Here is a 19,506-nt window from a genome sequence, read left to right on the forward strand (position 1 = left end):
GGTGCCTCCTCTGGTTGGGAAATTGAGAGCTCTAGTCCACTTAAACACAAATTATATTGTCACAAGCACCTATAGTTCCACGTATTAAATTTTTATTATCTTCATTAGCAGTGAGGAAATATGATAGGTATAAAGAGAAAAATGCATAAAAATTAATTTCTTCCCCCCAAAGTTCTCTGTGTAGTCAAGGAGAAAAATGGAAACATGTAATTCCCAGGCTATGTGATAAGAGCAATTAAAACATCCTGCCATGTGAACAGGAACTGGCAGCATAGGGAGGGAATACTTGGCCTGCTGGAGGAAGTGCCACAGGTGAAAAAATTTAAGGGTGAATGAGTAGGCATTATCTTGGTAAAAGACATGGGAGGTGGTGTATGTGTGGCTTTGGGAGGAGGGCATTTCAGACAGTGGAGACAATGGGAGTGGAGGCAGAAGTGAGAGAACGCAGGGTGGCTTACAAGAACCATAGTGTAATAAGGTAACGGCTGAAATGAATCTGTCTGATGTATGAAGTTGTGATCATTTGTGATCTTTGTTTCAGTGAAGTGATGAGGTGAAGGCCATCTCACAGTGGTTAACTACACTCCCGAATCTATAGAAGTAAAGCAAATGTAATATACTATATATTTTCAAAAGATTTATTTATTTATTTTGAAAGTTAGAGTTACATAGAGAGAGAGGGAAAGGGAGAGAGATCCTCCATCTGCTGTATTGGAAGTGGAGCAGCCAGGACGCAAACCATGTCAGCATTGCAAGTGGTGGCTTTACCCAACATGTCACAACTCCAGCCCCTGACTGACTTTCTTTCTTTCTTTCTTTCTTTCTTTCTTTCTTTCTTTCTTTCTTTCTTTCTTTCTTTCTTTCTTTTTGACAGGCAGAGTTAGACAGAGAGAGAGAGACAGAGAGAAAGGTCTTCCTTTTCCATTGGTTCACCCCCAAACCGCCGCCACAGCTGGTGTGCTTCAGCCCGCGCTGCACCGATCTGAAGCCAGGAGCCAGGTGTTCCTCCTGGTCTCCCATGGGGTGCAGGGCCCAAGCACTTGGGCCATCCTCCACTGCACTCCCGAGCCACAGCAGTGAGCTGGCCTGGAAGAGGGGCAACCGGGACAGAATCCGGCGCCCCGACCGGGACTAGAACCCTGGGTGCCAGCGCCGCAGGTGGAGGATTAGCCTAGTGAGCCGCAGCACCAGCCTTAATAGGTTAATACATGTTTGCTTAAATAACAGAAATTTTTAAAAAATTATATCTTCAGGATTATTATAAAAGTTTCAATATGGAATGCGTGAGCCTTAGGTTGTACATCTATTCACTTATTCATTTATTTGAATTTTATGTGTCCAACCAACACTTATTCCTCAGCTGTGGACCAGGTACTGTGCTTATTGTGGAGGTCACAAAGAACACAGACCTTAACCTCAAAGGCCACATTCTCAATGTGGAAGTAGTTCAGATAAAGACAGCACATTATAACTGCTAAGGTTAAAATGCATGCAAATTGTGTCCTAATCTTGCAAGCCACTTGTAATGACTATGTAGACCTGTCTCCTTTCTTGATGAAAGTGTCATTTGTTGCAAGTGCTGTTTCCATTGCAGAAATGTCTCCCTTTTCTAACCAGGTACCTTTCATATAGACGTTTCCCCGAATTTCTCAGGCATAGTTAATTCCATCCTTGTTGTTGGGCACACGGTGCCTTGTACAGATCTGTATTATTTCATTCAGGACATGATTTCATTAATCTTAAATCTGTTATTTGGAAGAATCACAAGTACCTAGCAAGATTTGAGACTCATAGCTTATGCCTAATAAATATCTGTGGATTGAGTGAATAAATTAACTTTTAAACTTATCTATATATTTTTACTGAACAACATGGTTGGACAATAAGACAATTGTTGTAATCAGATAATGTTGTAATAATATACAGTTGTAATCAGATAAAGTATATTAATTACTATTCCCACATTTAACCCTCAAAGCAATATATAGTAAGGCAAAGAGACCAACCTTTGGAAAGAAGAAAATCCAAGTTTCATTTTTGCTTCTTAATGAAAGTAAATATGTTTCTCCCTCTGTCTTCTTGGGAACAGTCATTCCACAGCAGTCTGCAGTCTTTTATAGCTTATTTAATTAATGAATAGATAATCCCTTCCCATGACTCTTCCAATTTGGATTTAAAATAGTGCCCTAAGCCTTTTAGGGAAGGGACCATGTCTAATTTGATGGTATTTACAACTCACCCACTGGTATTGATTTAATACTAACTGGCACCTTGTAAAGGTCATCCAAATGAGGCCCAACAGCTCTGTCACCCTTTGAAATTTGATTTGCCCACACTGACCATGTGGTCCTTCTCAAAGGCCCCTGTGGCATATGGGTAGAATCAAAGAGGGAAACCAAGAGGGAAGAAAAGGAGAGTTAAAGAGAGAGATTCTCCATCCGCTGGTTTACTCTCTAAATGGCTACAGTTGCTAGGGCTGGGACAGACCAGAGCCAGGAGCCAGGGGCTTTTTTTCATGTTCCCTACATGAGTGCAGGGGCCCAGGCTCTTGGGCCATTTTTACTGCTTTCCCAGGTGCATTAGTAGGGAGTTGGATCAAAAGTTTAACAGCTAGGACTTGAAGCAACACCCACACAGGTTGCTGGCATCACAGGCAGTGGCTTTACCCACTATGCTACAATGCCAGTCCCTCTAATTATTCTTTTCATAGCCCCTTTCTTGTGACTGTTATTCTTTTTTTTGACTGTTAAATAATTCTAAACTCAGTTCATGTATCTTTGATATTATTCAATTGTTTTAAGATTGTTCCATTGTCTTGCATTTGAGATTGTTATATTACTCCAAGTATTTGAAGAACTAATCATTCTATTGACACTGTTTCACCTTGAATAGTTTACACTTACATGGTTTGAAATTTTTTATCTCACCTTCAGTGGAGACTTGTTTCTCTTTGGAAGAAGAGAAACAATAATATAGAACAACTGTATATAGACTTTTGCTGTGCACTCCATTCAGATCCCAGACTCCATTTCACTCACAGGGTTGGGGGTCCTCTAATCACCTAACTCTATGCAGAGACCATACTTTGACATCCCTATATCATGTGGTCCACATGTTTAGTTGGGTTTTCTAATTCTAGCCTATATAGCATGGGGTCTCTTAGCCCAATGTTTCTTTTGACCATTTGATCATGAGTTGGTTGCTCCAGATTTAAGTTTCCCCTTCATTTTTGAACTGAGGAATTTACCTTGTACTGTTACTTTTATGTTTCTTTGCAATGGAAAGAGATGAACAGCTGTCCATGTTAGCACAATGTGTCAGGTTGTTAGACCTAGAAGTCTCTCAACTGTTTTAATCTTTAAATCCTGGAAACTTTTGATGATTTTTATAGAGTCCTCTTTTATTTATGCAATATTAATTAGTGCATACTTAGACATATGTGTAGATATGTATATGTGTGTACATATATTTGTATATGTGTATGTACATGTGAATAAACCTGATTTTATTATAAATTCATCCCCATGAACATAATGTGCACAGGGGTCACTCACCACATGAATACTCATAACATTTTATTTCCTAATTCACTGATCAAGTTTGAACTGCTTTGGCTGGTGTGTGTGAGTCTAGAGCAATTTCTTGGGGATCCCACAAAATTCAGACTCTGGGGAAATGGTATATATGACATCTCTTTTTTTAAAGAATTGCAGAATTTAAAGTTTGTATGTACCATCAATCAGCTGTTATCACATTTGTGACTGTCCTCCATTATATCCCTTAATAAGGGTCACCCATTCTCTAATCAAAGTTCTGAAGAAATAAGGATAATGTAGCTTCCCATGTCAGCCTGTTCATTTTCAGATAGCTGTGATCCTTGTACCAACATCCATCACTTTGAGCTAAAATCCGTTTGTATAGAACATATGCCCATCAATTTTTGTGTACTAGGGTGACAGAATAAATATATGTCATGTAAATGATGATTCTCAAATGTTTACAAGAGCTGTTATCATCTTCTTTTCCTTGAGAAATATTCCACTAACAGTTTCCTGAATTTCATAATTTGAATACCATTGCTATCCTACTTGTTTTCTTCTTGACTTCTTCTAGTTTGTTAAGGCTCTTCCTAAGATGTTGCAAACAGGGCACAATATTCCATACAGTCGAAGAGAGCATATTGATGACCATGGATGGTAGTTTGAAATGGAGAATCATCTATGGTTTGTTGTGGGGTATGGTTTTATCTTTACTCCATTATCTAATCATAATTTAAATTAGAGATCTTCCAAGAGGGGTCAGTGAAAAAAAAAAGGATCAAGAAAAAATATACTTCTGCCATATTTTTGTCTTAAATGTAAGAAATGAGTTAAGCTTTACTGTGTTTAGGGTGTGAGTTGATACTCACAGGTCTTGTGTCAAACGATCTGAGGTAGATGCCATTTGTGGTGACATGGAGGGACAAAGAGGGTTTGGCCAATGCACCCTCCCTCAGTCACTTGCTCTCTATATTGTGTCCTGTGGTGGTTCCTATGGGCTTGGTTACATAGATTCATAGATTACAACATTGCAACTTCACCAAATTTTCCTTTAAAAATGGACATGTGGCTTTAAAATGATTATTACTGGGAGATCCTTGACTGAGGATAATATTAATAATTCTAGCACACATTGACAAGAAAAAAATCTGAGCTGCCCCTTCCCTTATTTTTAGTGTGAGGTCTTCATCTACCTCTTTAAGAGATAAAAAAAAATAACAATGACTTCATCAGACTTGTGTGCTCTTGTTTGATCAGTGTGGGGAGGCACTGGAGACCCTACTAGGATCCCCTACCCTTAATAGATGCCTCCTAAAGTCCACCAGCAACTTCCTTTGTTCATTCACAATATTACTTGATCTGTGAATGATGTTTTCTTTTTTTTGTTTGTTTGCTTGCAACTATTTTATTTTACTGTTTATTATTTATATTCAATATTTAATTTCATTATGTGAGTTTTAGATAATTATAAGGGAGAATAGCTAAGGTCATTCAATAAGAAAATATTCAGCATTAGCAAAAGCTAGTCCTACAATACTTTGAAGGGTGAAAGGCAACTCAGAAGGCAAAAGACACTAAGCTACTCTGCTTGAACTGACTGCACAATGAATGGCAAATCGGTTCAGTGCAGAAGCAGAAATCCATTTAGGTAACAAAAACAAACAAGACAAAAATGTTTTCTAATTGATGTTGTCCAACTATGGCTCTTGTGAAAATTTGGCTTACAAGCTAAGAATGCCATCTGTATCCTCCATAGTTGAGGAAAAAGAATTTCATGATACCTAAAATTTATATGAAATCCAAATTTCAACATCTGCTGACAATGTTTTCATTACAACACGGTCATGATCATTTTTTTCACACATCACCTGTATGTGCTTTTGAACTAGATCAGCAGAGTGAAATATTTGTAACAGAAATCTTAGGACTTGTGAATCCCAAGATAATTATTGCCTGGTCCTTTACAGATAAAGATTTCTGTCTTCTGGCTATGAACACAGATTGTAGAAATCATTTATTCTGCAAAACTAAAGGATCTAAATCTAAATAGTCTCCGTGTTCCTTGCAGAATGATTATATGAAACATTATGAGTGAATTATGTACATTGCTATAGGTGCACAGAATAGGTCATGAAAGATAGTAAAGGTGCTTCCTTCTGTGGGACTTACACTCCAGGAGGGGGCAACCATTAATTCTCTATCAACACAATAACAAAGTAAAGCATGTCATGTGCTGGAAAGTGAAAATTGTGTCAGAAAAAAAAGAATATTATGGTCTTGAAAACACAGTGGGCTGTGAGTTCTGTTCTTTGTTTTCTTTTTTAAAAAGAAGGTATAAGATGTTGTTCTGATATACCTATACTTAGTAAAATGAGTACTACCATCAAACAAGTTAATCTGTTTTATTAACCCTATTCACATCATTTTTCCCTTTCCAAACTTTTAAATACAGGACTAATGACCTACTTCAAGTATTTCTGGATCAAGAAGAGTTATACAAAAGTAAAATAAATTAATGATCTACAAAGCTTATGGGTGCTCCTGAGTTTCTGAGAAGAAAAGGAAAATACCAATAATGTGTTCTAATCCTTGGCACACAACCTTGAAAAACAGAAGCTCAATTGTATAGATGCCTGAGGAAACTCCTTGGCAAATAAAGCACACAACCCTCTAAAACAGACCCTGGGCACAGGTCAGCAGTTTCCCAACAAGATTAAGTAGCGATGAGCAATGCTTTTACACAACATCCACTTGCATTGTCCTATCATTAATGATGGATCGTTTACGATGGCTGATCAAACTGAGCTGCTCCTCTGGAAATACTTGCTTCATTTTAATGATATAGATAATACATTGGAAATCATTCTATAGGCGCCATTCTGATCTCAATGGCAGACACTCGAACATATGATGAAAATCTCACCACAGTCATCAGTTTCCAGGCCAACTCAGGCTGCAAAGCCCTGCTCCTCTCGCTGTGTCTTCTCTTCATGGTTGCCTTCTCCCTTCATTCTTGGAATACACTTATTCAAGATTTAATGAGCACTTGCTGATGGATAGCTATCCATCGTATACTTAAGAGAGTATAAGGACAAAAGGAAAAAGAAAGATACCGAAAGAAGGATAGATATGAATAAATTTTTTAAAAAAACTAGAAAGAAAATGAAGCAGAAAATATGAATCCAACACTTGATTTTGCACTGTATACGACATACTCAAAAACCTGTCTCCCAGCATTTATGGTACACCAGTTTTTCCTTTGATTTTGATTCCCTTAATTTAAAGCTAGAAATATGTTTTATTTATCTTGCAAAATAAAAACATACTAGAACTCTCCACTAATGATATCTTTCAATAGCGTGGTCTTTGAGCACAGCTAGCACTTCTAACATTAGGTGCTTTTGCATTTAAATTCTTACTAACATGTACTGTTTCTTTTAAAAGGACATCTGTATTTTGAATAAGATAATAAGGAGGGGAAGTTTTCAGAATTGAGTAACATAATAATTTCATGATTTTTAATAGAGCTTACCTAATGTAATGATAAGCATATTGTAGGACATAAAATCATGTTTTCTTTCAAAATCAACAGAACTTACAGCCATTTATTCCCTTTTATATACAAAGGACAGTCGGTGTTTAGTTCTTTTTTTTTTTTTCTTTGACAGGCAGAGTGGACAGTGAGAGAGAGAGACAGAGAGAAAGGTCTTCCTTTTGCCGTTGGTTCACCCTCCAATGGCCACTGTGGCTGGCGCACCACACTGATACGATGGCAGGAGCCAGGTGCTTCTCCTGGTCTCCCATGGGGTGCAGGGCCCAAGCACTTGGGCCATCCTCCACTGCACTCCCTGGCCACAGCAGAGAGCTAACCTGGAAGAGGGGCAACCGGGACAGAATCCTGTGCCCCGACCGGGACTAGAACCCAATGTGCCGGTGCCGCAAGGGGGAAGATTAGCCTAGTGAGCCGCGGCGCCGGCCGGTGTTTAGTTCTTGAAAGATACCCGACAAAAGTGGAAGCTTGGGTCCTCTGTGTTGAATAACTGTGCTAGGTGAATCCATTACAGTTCCCAGTGAACAGAACTATGCAAACATTAGGAATCAGAGAGGTTACCATGTTAGAGCTGGAGACTAGAGACTGGGATGAGTGGCGGTTGGTGAAGTCAATATGAAATCAGTTTGAAAGTCCAGGAATTTAAGAGAGAAATACATGACCACATGAGAAACAACAGAGGACAAACAGCAAACCCAGATTAGAGTGCCGGGGTGTGAAGTAGCTGACCTCCACCCAGTGGGGGAGCTTATAGGATCAGGATAGGATTAGGATATTCTGACAAACCCTTTTCTCTTGAAACTCTCAGCAACAAGTTACTGTTGCTTATTGAGTAAATCCTTAACTGTTGCTCAACTATTGGTTAATATAACATTTCTATCTCCTCTAGATCTTAATGTGTTATGATATATCCAGGAACGGCCCTCAGAGATTATGCAATGACAAAGATCACTTTCAGTCATATGAGACCAATATGCTTTGTGAAAGGAACTATGGTAAGGTTAAGTCTTACATCTGATTCTAGTGAAGCCAAATAGACAATATATGTGACTCTGGACAAGAAGTATAATTCACCAGGCCTATCAGTGGGGACACGTTGTCCAAGTCTTGGTAGCTACATTGAATGACATTGGATGTGTGTTTTGGCCCATTTTCTTGGTGAGAAAATCTTCAAAAAGATTCAAGTGGAAGAAATGCAAAGACAGTCAGGAAAGAGCAGCTACTCTGTGGAGCATTTTGCCACATGCGCTTCTAAGTCTACACGTGCACTGAGTTGGAGGGCTAATCCTTGGTAATCCAAGAAAGCAGCAAATGCAGTAAAGATGGCCTAGGGGGAAAGTTGCCGAGGTCTACAGTGGTGCACTTCATGGAGAAGATGAAATAGCTTTAACAGCTGAGCTTTAGGGACAGCATTCCTGTCCCCATCAGTGACTATGAGGCCAGGTTGGCTTCACTGCACTCACCAAGTCCTTATGCCATCTCCTCATTGACTGTCTGCACATAGATTTTTTCTCTGTGTATTTTACATTCAGTCACTTTTATTCTATGAACTTGAACTCTGTGTGCCACTAGGGATCATGGGCTTGTCACTCTTATTCACTCTGTATCCTCAGTGCCTGGTGCATGGTAGGTACGATGATTAAGTTATGTGTTAATTTGGCCAGGTTATGGTGCCCATGGTGAAATATATGTTTCTATGAAAGCATTTTTTTTTAAAAAAGGCAATATTAATATTCTTTGTTTATTTTTTTTTGGCAGGCAGAGTGGACAGTGAGAGAGAGGGACAGAGAGAAAGGTCTTCCTTTGCCGTTGGTTCAGACTCCAATGGCTGCTGCGGCCGGTGCGCTGCAGCCGGTGCACCGCACTGATCCGATGGCAGGAGCCAAGTGCTTCTCCTGGTCTCCCATGGGGTGCAGGGCCCAAGGACTTGGGCCATCCTCCACTGCACTCCCGGGCCACAGCAGAGAGCTGGCCTGGAAGAGGGGCAACCGGGACAGAATCCGGCGCCCCGACCGGGATTAGAACCCGGTGTGCCGGCGCCGCTAGGCGGAGGATTAGCCTAGTGAGCCGCGGCGCCAGCCAAGATTAATATTCAATCAGTAGATTTTGAACAAAGCAGACAACTTGATAATGTGCTTGGGCCTCATTCCAGCCGTTGGAGACCTAAAGAGAAAAAGACTGAGGTGCCACAGAAGGAAGAAATTCTGCCTCTCGACCCAAGAATGGAACAGCAGCTCTTCACTGGGTCTCCAGCATGCTGGCCTCCCTTACAGATTTCAAACTCATTGGCCTGCACAATCATTAGGCCAATTCTTCAAACTCTCCTTTCTCCTTTCTCCATCTCTCTCTCTCTCTCTCTCTCTTCCTCTCCCTATCCCTCTCCCTCTCCATATGTTATGTTTCATGTAATGTATCTCTTATTGGCTATGTTTCTCTGGAGAACCTTACTACAATGGACAGTCAATATGTGTTCGTGAAGTAAATTATTAGAAGGGAGAGGGGTCAGCACTGTGGCATAGTAGACTAAGCTTCTGACTGTGGCACTGGCATCCTATATGGGTGCTGGTTAGAGTCCTGGCTGCTCCTCTTCTGATCTATCTCTCTGTTTATGGTCTGGGAAAACAGCAGAAGATGGCCCAAGTCCTTGGGCCCCTGCACCCACATAGGAGACATGGAAGAAACTCCTGGCTCCTGGTTTTGCATTGGCCCAACTCTGACTGTTGCAGCCATTTAGGAGTGAACCAGCTGTCTCTCCCTCTCTCCATCTACAATTCTACATCTCAAATAAATAAACAAAATCTTAAAAAAAAGAAGGGAGAGAGAATATGTGCCAATGACTCTCCTATTCCAAATAAACCAGATGTCCCAGGAGTGTTGGGGCAATGTCCTCTGCATTAACACAATAGATGATGATACAAGTTACCTGATGATCTCATGGAAGTACAGAAAGTACTTTAAAAACAATGGAATTAAAAGATAAGTTTATTTTGGTGTAAAGCATTTTGAAATTCATGCATATTAGAGGTCTTCAAAATGTTGTGGAAAATACATCATAGATAAAAAACATGAATGAGTTTTGAATTTTTGTATCAAAATGCATAAACTTGTAGTAAAGAGTGTGTTTTAATTCCATTTTTTCCAAGAACTTTTTTTTTTTTTGACAGGCAGAGTTAGACAGTGAGAGAGAGAGAGAGACAGAGAGAAAAGTCTTCCTTTGCCGTTGGTTCACCCCCCAAATAGCCGCCATGGCCGGCACACTGCAGCCGGTGCGCTGCACTGATCCGAAGCCAGGAGCCAGGTGCTTCTCCTGGTCACCCATGCGGGTGCAGGGCCCAAGCACTTGGGCCATCCTCCACTGCGCTCCCTGGCCACAGCAGAGAGCCTGGACTGGAAGAGGAGCAATTGGGACAGAATCCTGCTCCCCAACCAGGACTAGAACCTGGGGTGCCAGCGCCGCAGGTGGAGGATTAACCTAGTGAGCTGCAGCACCGGCCATCCATGAACTTTTTGAAGTAGCTTCATACAACATCTTTCATATGTGTTCCAAAATCAATTCGTGGGTTAAAAGATATGTAACAGAGAAAAGATCTCTTTGTTTTGATGACTCAGAAGTGTTGAAGAATGAGTTCCTTCTTTTTTTCCTATTTGAGAGAGGGAGACAGGGAGAGAAGGAAAGAGAGGGAGAAGGAGAGGGAGAGAGAGAGAGAGAGGGAGAGAGAGAGGGAGACTGAGTTCCCATCTGTTTATTCAATCCCCAAATGCCTGAAACAACCAGGGCTGGGCTGAAGCCAGGAGCAAGGAAAGCAATAAAGATGTCCTTGTCCTATGAGAGTGACAGAAACCTAACTACTTGGCTCATCACCACTGCTTCCCAAGGTCTGCATTAGCAGGAAGCTGGAATTAGGAGCAGATACAGAACACAAACCCAGGTACTCTGATATAAGATACAGACATCACAACCAGAATTGTAAATGCTAGGATAAACATTCACCCCTAGGGAACAATTTTTGTAGGGCAAGAGTGGCTTGACTCCTGGCAGGTAAGCCCAATTCAATTCACATGACGAAATCCTTTCAAACTAGGGCAGGTTCTTGCAGACCATTCAAAGAGAACATATATTGCAAATAAGTGAGCCATGTTGTTTTCAGACTACAGTTTATAAAGTTTAATTTAACAAAAGAGTAAAGATAGAGAAACAACGTACTCATTTAATTTAAAAATGATTGCATTGAAAGAATTTTGGTTTAATGGCATTATGGATACAGTTTCCACAGTTTAATGTTATCGATAATTTTTTTACTTTGCTATGTGGACTTTTTGTTTTACTGGTTAAAGTTTAAGAAGAATTCTCAAGCTTATCTTTATGTCATAGTCATTAGGGCAGTTCTAAAAAATTCTAATTCTTGGCCGGCGCCGCGGCTCACTAGGCTAATCCTCCGCCTTGCGGTGCCGGCACACTGGGTTCTAGTCCCGATCGGGGCGCCGGATTCTGTCCCGGTTGCTCCTCTTCCAGGCCAGCTCTCTGCTGTGGCCAGGGAGTGCAGTGGAGGATGGCCCAAGTGCTTGGGCCCTGCACCCCATGGGAGACCAGGAGAAGCACCTGGCTCCTGCCTTCGGATCAGCGCAGTGCGCTGGTCGCAGCGTGCCGGCCGCAGCGGCCATTGCAGGGTGAACCAATGGCAAAGGAAGACCTTTCTCTCTGTCTCTCTCTCTCACTGTCCACTCTGCCTGTCAAAAAAAAAAAAAAAAATCAAATTCTTGGCCTTCCTGGAAACATGGTTGTACTTCTCCATTGAAATGGGTTATGGCCAGAGGATTTGCATTGGCCAATAATATGTAAATGGTGGTGCCATGTCATATTCAGGAAGGTGATGAAGAATGCGTGCAAATTATATCATTTTCAATTTTTCATGTCTCAACAGTATTGTATGGTTTGGCAGAGATGGAGCTTCTAATGGCCTTGGGCTACTGATTTCTCAGAATGAACATAGTTCGTACCCAGAAAACTCATAGTGACTTTTAATTCCTAATGTAATGATATTGAGAGCGGTTGGACTTTTAAAAGGTAATTAGATCATGAAGTTCCCCATTGTGAAGGGATTAATGTAGTATCCCAGAGGGTGAGTTAGTTATCATGAGGGTAGGATGTTATAAAGTGAGTCTGACATCTCCTTTCACTGTCTTACACAATGCTCCTTCCACACACACCCTCCTCTCCTTTCCACTTCTCTACTAATCTTATATACAGGCTGAGACCCTCAACCAGAAAGTGACCAGATGCTGGCTCCACTCTGCTGGACTTCCAAGCATGTGGAACTCTGAGCTAAATAAAAATTCCTTCCTTTATAAATAACCCAGCTTCAAGTACTTTGTTATTATAGCAGAAAGTGGACTAAGAAACTAATTGAATATGATGTGTAGAAACTTTCTACACACAAATAAACCTTTGTGCTTTAAAGCTGACAAGGTTTGAGGGATGCTTGTAACTGCAGCAAAACCTAACCTATTCTGAATGATAAAGAAACTGATGCCTTGAAGTGGAATGCTGCAATACCAAAGATTAGAAAAGTGCTAACGATTCACATTCTGTGGAGCTGAGACTCTTGGTAAAATGCTTGCCTGTGATAACTTGGATGGCAAATGATGTAGTGATGCCTGACTATTGCCCATGACCCACGACTGGCCTTCTCTCTGTTTTCTTATGACCTGCAAGTCAAGAATGGTTTTTACATTTTTAAATAGTTGAAAAAAGAACAAGGGAGAGTACATCCAATAATGTGAACAAAGAATATGAAATTCAAATTTCCTTGCTCATAATGAAGTTCACTGGAATCCAGCCGCAGTCATTTCAAAAGATACTGTCTATGATTTTGTGCAACATTAGCAGAATTGAGTAGTTGTGCAGGACTTTGTGGCATGAAAACTAAGATATTTGGTATCTTCCCCTTGCCTTAAAAACTTTGCTTGCCCCTGCTTTAGGCTCTAGAGAAAGGGATTGGAAAACAATTCCAGGAATATGGTGGTTGCTGTGAGCTGTTTCAGTACTGTAAGAAAGAAAGAAGCACAGACTTATGAGTTGGCCAGTCTGCAATCAAGAACAAAAGGGGAGAAAAACAATACAAAAAGTTGAGAGTTTGCAGGACCGGAAGAGGCAACTCACACAATAAATAAAATAGAGAACTGGGAAGAACTCTGAGTGACAAAGGTTGCTTAGCATTGAGTCTTGGGACCGGGATGAAGTGGAGAGCACAGCCATCCCACTCACTGAAACCTCTGATCAGGTTAAGGTTTCAAGGTCCAACTGGGGTCCCAGAAAACCTTCCAGCTGGGCAAAAGAGCTCAAGGTGTTTCTCTCCCATTGACATCTGACAGGTTCAAAGAACCTGTAAAGAATGCAACCAAAAGGGAGAGAAACAGGATGTGTAATATGTGAGGCGGACAGTATAGGTGTGGGAAGGCAGAGAAATGCAGCACATTTAGAAAGAAGGTGTAGAGAAGCCTGTGGCTGTGGCTATTGGTACTTGAAGTTGAGTAAAACTAAATGAGAAGCTAAATTTTTTAAAGAATTTTACCCACCAAGGGGCAATCTACCTACATCCGAATAGACTATAATTACATAGACTAAAAGTCACCCTTGTACTGGAAAACATCCACAGATAGATAGCAAGTTCAGAAAAAAGCTACTTAGTCATTAACAAGCATAGAGGCCCTAATGTCCATTTCAGATGTGGTCTAGGATAACTGAAAATGCAGAACCACCCAGGTGGCAGAGCACAGAGAACACCACACTTCTAGAAGGAGGAGTCAGGAGACACTCCCCTTTCCCAGGGGAGTCTCAGAACTGTCACAGTGCAGTCACAAAAAATGATGCTTTGAATACCCTCTATAAAGACAAGGAATTCACCATGAGTTTAGCCTCTCTTTGTCTTCTTCATCTCAATTTGCAGAAAAAAATTTGGGACTTTATGTTTAAGTTTCCATTTCTATTTTTGCACACCATCATCATGATTTTTTAGAAAAATGACATTGACCTTTGTGTCCCATATTGCACTCAGAAGTGAAACAGTTGTTAGATGCTTTCATGTTTACATGGCTTCAGAGAACAGTTGCAGCCTTATATCAAAATTTCCCTAATTTCAAGCTCTTCATTTTCTTCCTTTCTTTTAGTAATTTTTTTTTCAATGAACATGAAGGGGCCCTGACTGGGCAACTGTGATGTTTCAGGCACAAGAGCTGTGGATTTTTAATCTCCCACCCAGAGAATCAGTGCGCAGCCGTAGGCCAGACAGTGTAACACATCTGTTTCATTTCCTAAGGATGAAAGGCTACTAAAACTTTCTGATCTCTGAAAGGTGTCATTCAAAGTATTATCTGATGTCAAAAATTATAATACACGTGTAATTAATTGCTTTATGGAAATAAACATCAAATATTCAGGATGAGTTTGTGGCAAGAAATGCATTTGGAAGGTGTTTTCCACTTGCACTGAGCGCCTGGACCAAGCTGGAGTCCAGTGGAATGCGATTGTTCAGGTATAAATGTTTCCAGTGAGTGTGCACTGGCGTGGACTCTGTGGCCAGTGCTGTGTGTGTGTAAGCTGATTGCACTGGGACTGTGTTGCCTGTCACAGGCTCATGGGCCAGGTCAGCCTCAGGCAGAAGTTGCTGGCTGTAACTAAGGAAGAATCCCTCTTGAGATACTTTCTTCATCAAAAAGAAGGGGCTGAGCTGACACTCTCGGGGAAGCAGAGGGCTGGATTCCACTATCTCTATATCCGCCCAGCTGATTCAGCTAGAATGCCAGATCTCCGCTTTTCTGAAACGTCCATACTTTGACATTCTTTTCTTTTCTTTTCTTTCTTTCTTTCTTTCTTTTTTTTTTTTTTTTTTTTTTTGACAGGCAGAGTGGACAGTGAGAGAGAGAGACAGAGAGAAAGGTAGAGAAAGGTCTTCCTTTTTTTGCCGTTGGTTCACCCTACAATGGCCGCTGCGGCCGGTGCACTGCGGCCGGCGCACCGCGCTGATCCGATGGCAGGAGCCAGGTGCTTCTCCTGGTCTCCCATGGGGTGCAGGGCCCAAGCACTTGGGCCATCCTCCACTGCACTCCCTGGGCACAGCAGAGAGCTAGACAGGAAGAGGAGCAACCGGGACAGAATCCGGCACCCCGACCGGGACTAGAACCCGGTGTGCCGGCGCCGCAAGGGGGAGGATTAGCCTAGTGAGCCGTGGCGCTGGCTGATACTTTGACATTCTTAATTGAATTCATCTTCCACAGACATATAAAATCAGTCTAGTAGTCTTGGAGGCCACATGGTTACAATGGTTATAGGGGAATGGTTTCCAAAGTTGCACACCACCTGGGAACTTGTGAGAATTACAAATTCCTGGAGGCAGGCATTGTGGCACGGTGGGCTAAATAACCTCATCTGTATTGGAATGCCTGGGTCAGATTCTCACCCCTGCTTCCGGTTCCAGCTTCCTGCTGGAATGCGCACCTGAGAGGCAGTAGGTAATGGCCCAAGTATCTGAGTTTCTGCCGCTCACATGGAAGATCAGGATGGAGTTCCAGGCTCCTGGATTCAGCCTGGCCCAGCCCTAGCTGTCGAGGACATTTGGGAAGTGAACCAGGAGATGAAGGATATGGACGATCTCTCTCTCTCTCTCTCTCTCTCTCTGTCTCTGTTACTCTGCTTTTCAAATAAATAAATGACTAAAACTTAACAAGAAAACTGGTGGCTTCTTGGACCCTACTTACTAATGACCTCTGAGGCTAGACCCCAGCAGTCTGGCTTCACAGGGAAGATTTGAAGCGAGTTCGGGTTGAAATTTAGGACACTGTGGAAGAGCATTACTTGTCCGTGAGAGGCAAACTATGAAAAACACAATAAAAGATGCTTCCTCTGTTTTGGGAATTTCCCACCTGTGTTGTGTCTGTAAGTGAATGAGGATGTGTGGGTCGGTATTGGTGACTGCCCTCAGAAGTGTGAAGACTGTTGGCAGAGGCCTGATGCGGGGGCATGTGAAATGCAAACCAATTCAAATGTGAGCCCTGTATTGTCTTTATTTTTTTTTTTTGAACACATGACAAAGCATTTACTTTTAAATTATCAGTGCACCAAGTAATAACATGCAATAAGTTCTTAAATTCTATCATCTAGTAATTTTGATTAAGAAGCTAAAAGCAGCCTAAACAATTACACGAGTAATTCATTGCTTTTGCCTTTAGAATAGACATTAAGGCTGGCTGCTGCTTCACACAAGTTACAAGAAACTATTTACTACTTTTTCATAGATAAAGCCCCTGACCTTCAAGAAAGCATAGGGGAAACAAATTGTTTAGTCCCTTTCTTTCTTCAAAGAATTTTTTTATACAAGATCTAAGATAGAAAAGTCAACACTGACATATATGTTGCTTGAACCAAAAGGCACGGGAAAACACACGACATATACTTATTAAATGTCTCTAAGAAATATGAAGTAAAAAGATGAACTCTTTGGAAAGTCTGGATAAAGAAGCTAACGTGTGAAGGTCCTCCTATGAAACACACAGAAATAATTTAATGCCTTGTCATGAGGGCAGAGAGTGAGCTTTGCTGAAGCTCCATGCTCCACGAGAGCATCTGAAACGCCCAGCCGTGGAACAAGGGCAGCTTTTTTCTATCCGTTTATGCGGTAGTTCTCATGGATTTCTGGCCGGATGTCACAGACAAAGGCCAAGAGGTTATCCAAGACCTCATCCCTGTTCTGCTGGAAGTAGGTCTGCAGGATGGTCATCTTCTCCTGGGTCTCCTCTCTACTTCGCTGCTGCAACTGCCGTGGGATCCCAGCACCGCAGCTTCCTTGGCCTTGAACTCCTTCTCCCTCTGCAAGCGGTACTGTTCAATTTCAGCCTGTGCTTCTTTGGCCTGCTTCAGCCTCCGGTTCTTTCGATTGCGGGCCTCCGACACATTCTCCGCCGCCTGCTTCTCGGCCTGCAGCAGCTGCTGGATCCCCTGCGACTGGCTGGCCATGGCGACCGGCCCATATTGTCTTTCTAGATTAAGAAGGAGCAGAACACTTAAAAGTGGAGACTTTGCTTATTGTCAACCTAGAAAAAAGAAACATTAAGGACAGATGTTTGCCCTAGGGATTAAGACTCAGGATAAGTACCTGCATTCCTTAGCAGAGAGTCTGAATTCAAGTACCAGTTCTGGTTTCCAATTCCAGATTCCTGCTAAGCAGACTCTGGGAGCCACTGGTGATGTATCAAGCACCTGGGTCCCTGCCACACACGTGGGATACTCGGCTCCCAGCTTCAGCTCACCAGGCCCTAGCAGTTGAGGAGACTAGAAAATGAATCAGCAGATATTGTGTCTGTGTGTCTGCTTTCTCTCTCTCTTTCTCTCTCTCTCTCTCTCTTGTCTCCTTGCCATGAGGTCTTCAGATAAAAATTACAAAAAGAGACTTTATAGGCAGAAGATTATAGTGAAGATTGCTTATCATAAAGTTCCTCAGACAATTTTTATTTTTTTAAATTTTATTTAAGGAATACAAAATTCAAGCAGTTCATATACACAAATTTGGGAACATAGTGATTCTTCCCACCCTACCCTCTCTCCTGACAGTACTAGCACATTTCTTCCTCCATATCCTATTTTCCACAAAGATCCATTTTTGCAGCCAGTGCTGTAAAGCCACTGAGGGTAAAGCCACTGCCTGCATTGCTGACACCCCTTGTGGGCATTGATTTGATTTCTGACTGCTCCACTTCTGATCCTGCTCTCTGCTATGGCCTGGGAAAGCTGTGGAAGATGGCCCAAGTGCTTGAGCCCCTGCACCCACGCCGGAGACAGGGAAGAGGCTCCTGGCTCCTGGCTGTGGATGGGCCCAGCTCTGGCCATTGAGGTCATTTGGAGAGTGAACCAGAGGATGGAAGATCTCTCTCTCTCTCTCCCTCTGCCTTGTCTATAACTCTGTAACCCTGGCTTTCAAATAAACAAATCTTTATTTTTTATTTTTTATTTTTTTTTTGACAGGCAGAGTGGACAGTGTGAGACGGAGACAGAGAGAAAGGTCTTCCTTTTCCATGGGTTCACCCCCCAGTGGCCGCTGCGGCTGGCGCATTGCGCTGATCCGAAGCCAGGAGCCAGGTGATTTTGCTGGTCTCCCATGCGGGTGCAGGGCCCAATGACTCGGGCCATCCTCCACTGCACTCCCGGGCCATAGCAGAGAGCTGGGCTGGAAGAGGGGCAACCAGGACAGAATCCAGTGCCCCAACTGGGACTAGAACCCGGTGTGCCGGCGCCACAAGGCAGAGGATTAGCCTAGTGAGCCGCGGCGCCGGCCATAAATCTTTTTTAAAAAGATCTATTTTCAGTTAACTTTATATTCATAAGATTAACCCTACACTAAGTAAAAAGTTCAACAAATAGTGTGAAGAAAGCAAACAAACAAAAACAAACTACTGTTCCTCAACAGTTGAGACAAGCACTGTTCAAAATCATCACATCTCAAAGTGTCAATTGCACTCCTAGAGATTACCTTTTAGGTACTCTATTAGTTACCACAGATCAGAGAGAACATACGTATTTGTGTTTTTGGGACTGACTTATTTTACTAAGTATAATGGTTTCCAGTTGCATCCATTATGTTGCAAATGACAGGATTTCATTTTTTTAACCACTGTACAGTGTTCCATGGTGTACATATACCATAATTTCTTTATCCCATCTTCAGCTGATGGACATCTGGGTTGATTCCATATCTTAGCTATTGTGAATTGAGCTGCAATAAACATGAGGGTACAGATCACTCTTTCAAATGTTGTTTTCATTTCCTTTGGGTAAATTCCCAGGAGGTGGAGTGTCTGAGTCATATGGTAGGGTATACATTTAGATTTCTGAGATATCTCCAAACTGCTCTCAGACAAATTTATATTCCCACAAATGTAAGGATTTTTACGGCTGAATAAAATTTCATTGTGTAAATATATCACTTAGACTATTCCCATGTCTTGGCTGCTGTGAACAGGGCTGCAGTAAACATGGGAGTGCAGGTGTCTCTTAAACACAAGAGCTTCCTTTCCTTTCGATATACACCAAGTAGTGGATTGCAGCACCATATGGTTGCTCTGTTTTTACTATTTTGAGGAACCTGAAAATTAAACTTTCATAAAAACCACTTCATTTGACAACTCTGTTGAAGAAATCTCCAATTTTTGCCAAGATTTCCATGCATGAGAAATTTTGGAATCATTCGATAATCCGTTGTGCTAGTCCAATTTGAACCAAGGGGAAAACACTTGCACACACCCAGCCTTTTAGGTACTGTGTGCCACTGTTGGCTTATGGAATAGGAATGAGCATGGCAAGATCGTCTTTCTGTAATGACTGGAGTGAGAAGAGACGAAAGGCTCCACAGAGCCTTTTCCATTACAGCA

At 41.8% G+C, this 19,506-nt stretch overlaps 1 pseudogene; it reads right to left on the reverse strand.

Moving 5' to 3' along the window:
• Positions 1-16,147: 16,147 nt before the first annotated feature.
• Positions 16,148-17,104, reverse strand: LOC100339656 (V-type proton ATPase subunit G 1 pseudogene; annotated as a pseudogene).
• Between the last annotated feature and the right edge of the window lie 2,402 nt (positions 17,105-19,506).

The sequence above is a fragment of the Oryctolagus cuniculus genome, chromosome 7, assembly GCF_051225735.1.
Source record: "Oryctolagus cuniculus isolate XC-2025 breed Fujian yellow rabbit chromosome 7, ASM5122573v1, whole genome shotgun sequence".
Classification (NCBI taxonomy): domain Eukaryota; kingdom Metazoa; phylum Chordata; class Mammalia; order Lagomorpha; family Leporidae; genus Oryctolagus; species Oryctolagus cuniculus.